We start from the raw sequence: 8,552 nt of genomic DNA on the forward strand, positions 1-8,552 counted from the left end.
GAGAGGATCTTTGACCGGCCATTTTCCACGTCACAGTGCTCCCGTCGAACAAGATCTTTGATTTGTGTTTTGTAACATGCATTTTAAAACAGCAGAGTGCTCCTGTCACAGAAATGATCTTTGACCTACATTTTTCCAAAACACAGTGCTCCCGTTGAACATGATCTTTGATTTGTGTTTTGTAACATGTATTTAAAAACAGCAGAGTGCTCCTTACCAATAAATGATCTTTGATTAGTGTTTTGAAACATGTATTTTAAAACTGCAGAGTGCTCCTGTCACAGAGAGGATCTTTGACCTGCATTTTTCCACATCACAGTGCTCCCGTCGACCAAGAGCTTTGATTTGTGTTTTGTAACATGCATTTTAAAACAGCAGAGTGCTCCTGTCACAGAAATGATCTTTGACCTACATTTTTCCGAAACACAGTGCTCCCGTCGAACAAGATCTTTGATTTGTGTTTTGTAACATGTATTTAAAAACAGCAGAGTGCTCCTGTCACAGAAAGGATCTTTGACCTGCGTTTTTCCGAAACACAGTGCTCCCGTCGAACATGATCTTTGATTTGTGTTTTGTAACATGTATTTAAAAACAGCAGAGTGCCCATGTCCAATAAATGATCTTTGATATGTGGTTTGAAATGTGTATTTAAAAACGGCAGAGTGCTCCTGTCACAGAAATTATCTTTGACCTACATTTTTCCACAGTACAGTGCTCCCGTCGAACAAGATCTTTGATTAGTGTTTTGAAACATGTATTTTAAAACCGCAGAGTGCTCCTGTCACAGAGAGGATCTTTGACCTGCCATTTTCCACGTCACAGTGCTCCCGTCGAACAAGATCTTTGATTTGTGTTTTGTAACATGCATTTTAAAACAGCAGAGTGCTCCTGTCACAGAAATGATCTTTGACCTACATTTTTCCAAAACACAGTGCTCCCGTTGAACATGATCTTTGATTTGTGTTTTGTAACATGTATTTAAAAACAGCAGAGTGCTCCTTACCAATAAATGATCTTTGATTAGTGTTTTGAAACATGTATTTTAAAACTGCAGAGTGCTCCTGTCACAGAGAGGATCTTTGACCTGCATTTTTCCACATCACAGTGCTCCCGTCGACCAAGAGCTTTGATTTGTGTTTTGTAACATGCATTTTAAAACAGCAGAGTGCTCCTGTCACAGAAATGATCTTTGACCTGCATTTTTCCGAAACACAGTGCTCCCGTCGAACAAGATCTTTGATTTGTGTTTTGTAACATGTATTTAAAAACAGCAGAGTGCTCCTGTCACAGAAAGGATCTTTGACCTGCGTTTTTCCACAGTACAGTGCTCCCGGCAAACAAGATCTTTGATTTGTGTTTTGTAACATGCATTTTAAAACCGCAGAGTGCTCCTGTCCTATAAATGATCTTTGATTTGTGGTTTGAAATATGTATTCAAAAACAGCAGAGTGCTCCCGTCACAGAGAGAATCTTTGTCCTGCATTTTTCCACATCACAGTGCTCCCATCGAACAAGATCTTTGATTTGTGTTTTGTAACATGCATTTTAAAACAGCAGAATGCTCCTGTCCAATAAATGATCTTTGATTTGTGGTTTGAAATGTGTATTTAAAAACAGCAGAGTGCCCCTGTCCAATAAATGATCTTTGATTTGTGGTTTGGAATGTGTATTTAAAAACAGCAGAGTGCTCCTGTCACAGAAATTATCTTTGAATTACATTTTTTCGACATCACGGTGCTCCCGTCGAACAAGATCTTTGATTTGTGTTTTGTAACATGTATTTTAAAACAGCAGAGTGCTCCTGTCACAGAGAGGATCTTTGACCTGCATTTTCCACACCACAGTGCTCCCGTCAAACAAGATCTTTGATTAGTGTTTTGTAACATGTATTTTAAAGCAGCAGAGTGCTCCCGTCAAACATGATCTTTGATTTGTGTTTTGAAATATGAATTTAAAAATACCAATGTTGCTGTCACGTAGAGAATCTTTGACCAACCTTTTACAGTTGTTACTTAAAAGCAGCAGCGTGCTCCTGGAGCATAAATGATCTTTGACCAGCATATTTGTACTGTACAGTGCTCCTGTCCAATAAATTATCTTCGACTTGTGTTTTGGAAATGTGTATTTAAAAAAAAAGCAGTGTTATTGTCACAGAGAGGATCTTTGACCTGCCTTTTTCCACGTCACAGTGCTCCCGTCGAACATGATCTTTGATTTGTGTTTTGTAAAATGTATTTAAAAACAGCAGAGTGCTCCTTTCTTACATGTGATCTTTGATTTTTGGTTTGAAATGTGTATTTAAAAACAGCAGAGTGCTCCTGTCACAGAAAGGTTCTTTGATCTCCTTTTTCCACATCACAGTGCTCCTGTCAACCACGATCTTTGATTTGTGTTTTGTAACATGTATTTTAAAACAGCAGAGTGCTCCTGTCACAGAAAGGATCTTTGACCTGCGTTTTTCCACAGGCAGTGCTCCCATCGAACAAGATCTTTGATTTGTGTTTTGTAACATGTATTTAAAAGCGGCAGAGTGCTCCTGTCACAGAAATTATCTTTGACCTACATTTTTCCACAGTACAGTGCTCCCGTCGAACAAGATCTTTGATTTGTGTTTTGTAACATGTATTTAAAAACAGCAGAATGCTCCTGTCACAGAGAGGATCTTTGACCTGCATTTTTCCACAGCACAATGCTCCCGTCGAACAAGATCTTTGATTTGTGTTTTGTAACATGTATTTAAAAACAGCAGAATGCTCCTGTCACAGAGAGGATCTTTGACCTGCATTTTTCCACAGCACAATGCTCCCGTCGAACAAGAGCTTTGATTTGTGTTTTGTAACATGTATTTTAAAACAGCAGAGTGCTCCTGTCACAGAGAGGATCTTTGACCTGCATTTTTCCACAGCACAATGCTCCCGTCGAACAAGAGCTTTGATTTGTGTTTTGTAACATGTATTTTAAAACAGCAGAGTGCTCCTGTCACAGAAAGGATCTTTGACCTGCGTTTTTCCACAGGCAGTGCTCCCATCGAACAAGATCTTTGATTTGTGTTTTGTAACATGTATTTAAAAGCGGCAGAGTGCTCCTGTCACAGAAATTATCTTTGACCTACATTTTTCCACAGTACAGTGCTCCCGTCGAACAAGATCTTTGATTTGTGTTTTGTAACATGTATTTAAAAACAGCACAGTCCTTCTGTCAAAGAGGATCTTTGACCTGGAATTTTCCACAGCACAATGCTCCCGTCGAACAAGATATTTGATTTGTGTTTTGTAACATGTATTTAAAAACAGCAGAATGCTCCTGTCACAGAGAGGATCTCTGACCTGCATTTTTCCACGTCACAGTGCTCCCGTCGAGAAGATCTTTGATTTGTGTTTTGTAACATGTATTTAAAAACAGCACAGTCCTTCTGTCAAAGAGGATCTTTGACCTGGAATTTTCCACAGCACAATGCTCCCGTCGAACAAGATATTTGATTTGTGTTTTGTAACATTTATTTAAAAACAGCACAGTCCTTCTGTCAAAGAGGATCTTTGACCTGCATTTTTCCACAGCACAATGCTCCCGTCGAACAAGAGCTTTGATTTGTGTTTGGTAACATGTATTTTAAAACAACAGAGTGCTCCTGTCACAGAAAGGATCTTTGACCTGCGTTTTTCTACAGTACAGTGCTCCCGTCAAGCAAAATCTATGATTTGTGTTTTGTAACATTTATTTAAAAACAGCAGTGTTCCTGTCACAGACAGGATCTTTGACCAGCATTTTTCCACATCACAGTGCTCCCGTCGAGAAGATCTTTTATTTGAGTTTTGTAAGATTTATTTAAAAACAGCAGAGTCCTCCTGTCAGAGGATCTTTGACCTGCATTTTTCCACAGCACAGTGCTCCCGTCGAACAAAATCTTTTTTTTGTGTTTTGTAACATGTATTTTAAAACAGCAGAGTGCTCCTGTCACAGAAATGATTTTTGACCTGCGTTTTTCTTCAGTACAGTGCTCCCGTCAAGCACAATCTTTGATTTTTGTCTTGTAACATGTATTTTAAAACAGCAGAGTGCTCCTCTCACAGAGAGGATCTTTGACCTGCATATTTCCACATCACAGTGCTCCCGTCAAGCACGGTCTTTGATTTGTGTTTTGAAATACCAATTCAAAAATACCAATGTTGCTGTCAGTAAAGAATCTTTGACCAACATTTTACGGTTTTTCCTTAAAAGCCAGCATGCTCCTGGAACATAGATGATCTTGGACCAGCATATTTGCATTGTAGAGTGCTCCTGTCTAATAAATTATCTTTGATTAGTGTTTTGTAACGTGTATTTTAAAACAGCAGCGTGCTCCTGTCACAGAGAGAATCTTTGACCTGCAATTTTCCACATCACAGTACTCCTGTCAAGCAAGATCTTTGATTTGTGTTTTGTAACATGTATTTAAAAACAACAGAATGCTCCTTTTAAGAGAATGTTTGATCAGCATTTTGTATAGTAGCTTGCTCCTGTCAAACATTATCTTTGATTCAAGTTTTGAAATATAAATTTAAACAGCGGAGTGCTACTGTCAAATACATCATCTTTGATTTATGTTTTGAAATATGTATTTTAAAACAGCAGAGTGCTCCTGTCACAGAAAGGATCTTTGACCTGCGTTTTTCCACAGGCAGTGCTCCCATCGAACAAGATCTTTGATTTGTGTTTTGTAACATGTATTTAAAAGCGGCAGAGTGCTCCTGTCACAGAAATTATCTTTGACCTACATTTTTCCACAGTACAGTGCTCCCGTCGAACAAGATCTTTGATTTGTGTTTTGTAACATGTATTTAAAAACAGCAGAATGCTCCTGTCACAGAGAGGATCTTTGACCTGCATTTTTCCACAGCACAATGCTCCCGTCGAACAAGATCTTTGATTTGTGTTTTGTAACATGTATTTAAAAACAGCAGAATGCTCCTGTCACAGAGAGGATCTTTGACCTGCATTTTTCCACAGCACAATGCTCCCGTCGAACAAGAGCTTTGATTTGTGTTTTGTAACATGTATTTTAAAACAGCAGAGTGCTCCTGTCACAGAGAGGATCTTTGACCTGCATTTTTCCACAGCACAATGCTCCCGTCGAACAAGAGCTTTGATTTGTGTTTTGTAACATGTATTTTAAAACAGCAGAGTGCTCCTGTCACAGAAAGGATCTTTGACCTGCGTTTTTCCACAGGCAGTGCTCCCATCGAACAAGATCTTTGATTTGTGTTTTGTAACATGTATTTAAAAGCGGCAGAGTGCTCCTGTCACAGAAATTATCTTTGACCTACATTTTTCCACAGTACAGTGCTCCCGTCGAACAAGATCTTTGATTTGTGTTTTGTAACATGTATTTAAAAACAGCACAGTCCTTCTGTCAAAGAGGATCTTTGACCTGGAATTTTCCACAGCACAATGCTCCCGTCGAACAAGATATTTGATTTGTGTTTTGTAACATGTATTTAAAAACAGCAGAATGCTCCTGTCACAGAGAGGATCTCTGACCTGCATTTTTCCACGTCACAGTGCTCCCGTCGAGAAGATCTTTGATTTGTGTTTTGTAACATGTATTTAAAAACAGCACAGTCCTTCTGTCAAAGAGGATCTTTGACCTGGAATTTTCCACAGCACAATGCTCCCGTCGAACAAGATATTTGATTTGTGTTTTGTAACATTTATTTAAAAACAGCACAGTCCTTCTGTCAAAGAGGATCTTTGACCTGCATTTTTCCACAGCACAATGCTCCCGTCGAACAAGAGCTTTGATTTGTGTTTGGTAACATGTATTTTAAAACAACAGAGTGCTCCTGTCACAGAAAGGATCTTTGACCTGCGTTTTTCTACAGTACAGTGCTCCCGTCAAGCAAAATCTATGATTTGTGTTTTGTAACATTTATTTAAAAACAGCAGTGTTCCTGTCACAGACAGGATCTTTGACCAGCATTTTTCCACATCACAGTGCTCCCGTCGAGAAGATCTTTTATTTGAGTTTTGTAAGATTTATTTAAAAACAGCAGAGTCCTCCTGTCAGAGGATCTTTGACCTGCATTTTTCCACAGCACAGTGCTCCCGTCGAACAAAATCTTTTTTTTGTGTTTTGTAACATGTATTTTAAAACAGCAGAGTGCTCCTGTCACAGAAATGATTTTTGACCTGCGTTTTTCTTCAGTACAGTGCTCCCGTCAAGCACAATCTTTGATTTTTGTCTTGTAACATGTATTTTAAAACAGCAGAGTGCTCCTCTCACAGAGAGGATCTTTGACCTGCATATTTCCACATCACAGTGCTCCCGTCAAGCACGGTCTTTGATTTGTGTTTTGAAATACCAATTCAAAAATACCAATGTTGCTGTCAGTAAAGAATCTTTGACCAACATTTTACGGTTTTTCCTTAAAAGCCAGCATGCTCCTGGAACATAGATGATCTTGGACCAGCATATTTGCATTGTAGAGTGCTCCTGTCTAATAAATTATCTTTGATTAGTGTTTTGTAACGTGTATTTTAAAACAGCAGCGTGCTCCTGTCACAGAGAGAATCTTTGACCTGCAATTTTCCACATCACAGTACTCCTGTCAAGCAAGATCTTTGATTTGTGTTTTGTAACATGTATTTAAAAACAGCAGAGTTCTCCCGTCAAACAAGATCTTTGATTTGGGTTTTGAAATATGAATTTAAAAATACCAATGTTGCTGTCAGGAGAGAATCTTTGACCAACCTTTTACAGTTGTTACTTAAAAGCAGCAGCGTCCTCCTGGAACATAGATGATCTTGGACCAGCATATTTGCTCTGTAGAGTGCACCTGTCTAAAAAATTATCTTTAATTTGTGTTTTTTAACATGTATTTAAAAACAACAGAATGCTCCTTTTAAGAGAATGTTTGATCAGCATTTTGTATAGTAGCTTGCTCCTGTCAAACATTATCTTTGATTCAAGTTTTGAAATATAAATTTAAACAGCGGAGTGCTACTGTCAAATACATCATCTTTGATTTATGTTTTGAAATATGTATTTTAAAACAGCAGAGTGCTCATGTCACAGAGAGGATCTTTGACCTGCTTTTTTCCCACAGAACAGTGCTCCCATCAAACATGATCTTTGATTCATGTTTTGAAATTTTTTTGAAACCGCAGTATGCTTGTCATTTAGAGGATTTTTTTACCTGCATTTTTCCACAGCAAATAGCTCCCGTCAAACTAAAACATGATCTTTGATGCATGTTTTGAAATATGAATTTAAACAGCAGAGTGCTCCTGTTACAGAGAGGATCTTAGAGCACCATTTTTGCACATAGTGCTCCCGTCAAACATGATCTTTGATTCGTGTTTTGTAACATGTATTTAAGAACAGCAGAGTGCTCCTGTTAACCATGATCTTTGATATGTGTTGCTTTGACCAACAATTTTACTTTGGATCCTTAAAAGTATCAGCATCGTCCTGTCACATAGATGATCTTGGACAAGCATTTTTGCACAGTAGAGTGCTTCTGTCAAATACATGATCTTTGATTGTTTTGAAATATGCATCTCAAAAAAATATAAAAAATAGCACTGTTCCTGTCAGAGATGAGCTTTGACATGCATTTTTCCACAACACAGTGCTGCCATCAAACATGATCTTTGATTTGTGTCTTAAAATATGTGTTCAAGATAGGAGTGTTCCCAACATTTAGAGGATCTTTGACCTGCATTTTTCACAGCATAGTGCTCCCGTCAACCATGATCTTTGACTCATGTTTTGAAAAATGAATTATACAGCAGAGTGCTCTTGTCATGGGGAGGATCTTTGACCAGCATTTTTGTAGAGTTCTTCCATCAAACATATTTGATTTGTGTATTAAAATATTCATTTAAAACAGCAAAGTGCCCCTGTCATTTATAGGACTTTGACCAACATTTTTCCCCAGCGGATTGCTCCCGTCAAACATGATCTTTGATTTGTGTTTTGAAATTTGTATTTAAAAACAACAGTGCTCCTTCCTATGTAGAGGATCTTTGACAAATATTATTGCACACCAGTGCTCCCGTCAAAGAAGATCTTTGGTATGTATTTTTAAATTTGTATTCAAAAACGTTACTGTCACGTAGATGCAGTGGGTCCTTTAAAGCAGCAGCGTCTTATCACATAGATAATCTTGGACCAGCATTTATGCATGGTAAAGTTCTCCTGTCATATTCATGTTCTTAGATTTGTGTTTTTTGAAAATGGTGCTCTTGTCATGGAAAGGATTTTTGACCTGAATTTTGGCACAGCAGAGTGCCACCGTCAAACATGATCTTGATTCGTGTTTTGAAATATGTATTTAAAAACAACAGTGTTACTGTTGCGTGGAGGATCTTTGAGCAACATTTTTTACAGGAGGTCCATAAAAGCAGCAGTGTCCTGTCATATAGATGATCTTGGACAAGCATTTTGCACAGCAGTGGGTCTATTATATACATGATTTTTGATTCCGGTTTTGAAATATGTATTTGAAAGCAGCGTAATGTAGAGAATCTCTGACCAACATTTTTGAAATGCCTGATTAAAAACTTTTAATGCC

Source organism: Nerophis ophidion, linkage group LG24 (genome assembly GCF_033978795.1).
Source record: "Nerophis ophidion isolate RoL-2023_Sa linkage group LG24, RoL_Noph_v1.0, whole genome shotgun sequence".
Classification (NCBI taxonomy): domain Eukaryota; kingdom Metazoa; phylum Chordata; class Actinopteri; order Syngnathiformes; family Syngnathidae; genus Nerophis; species Nerophis ophidion.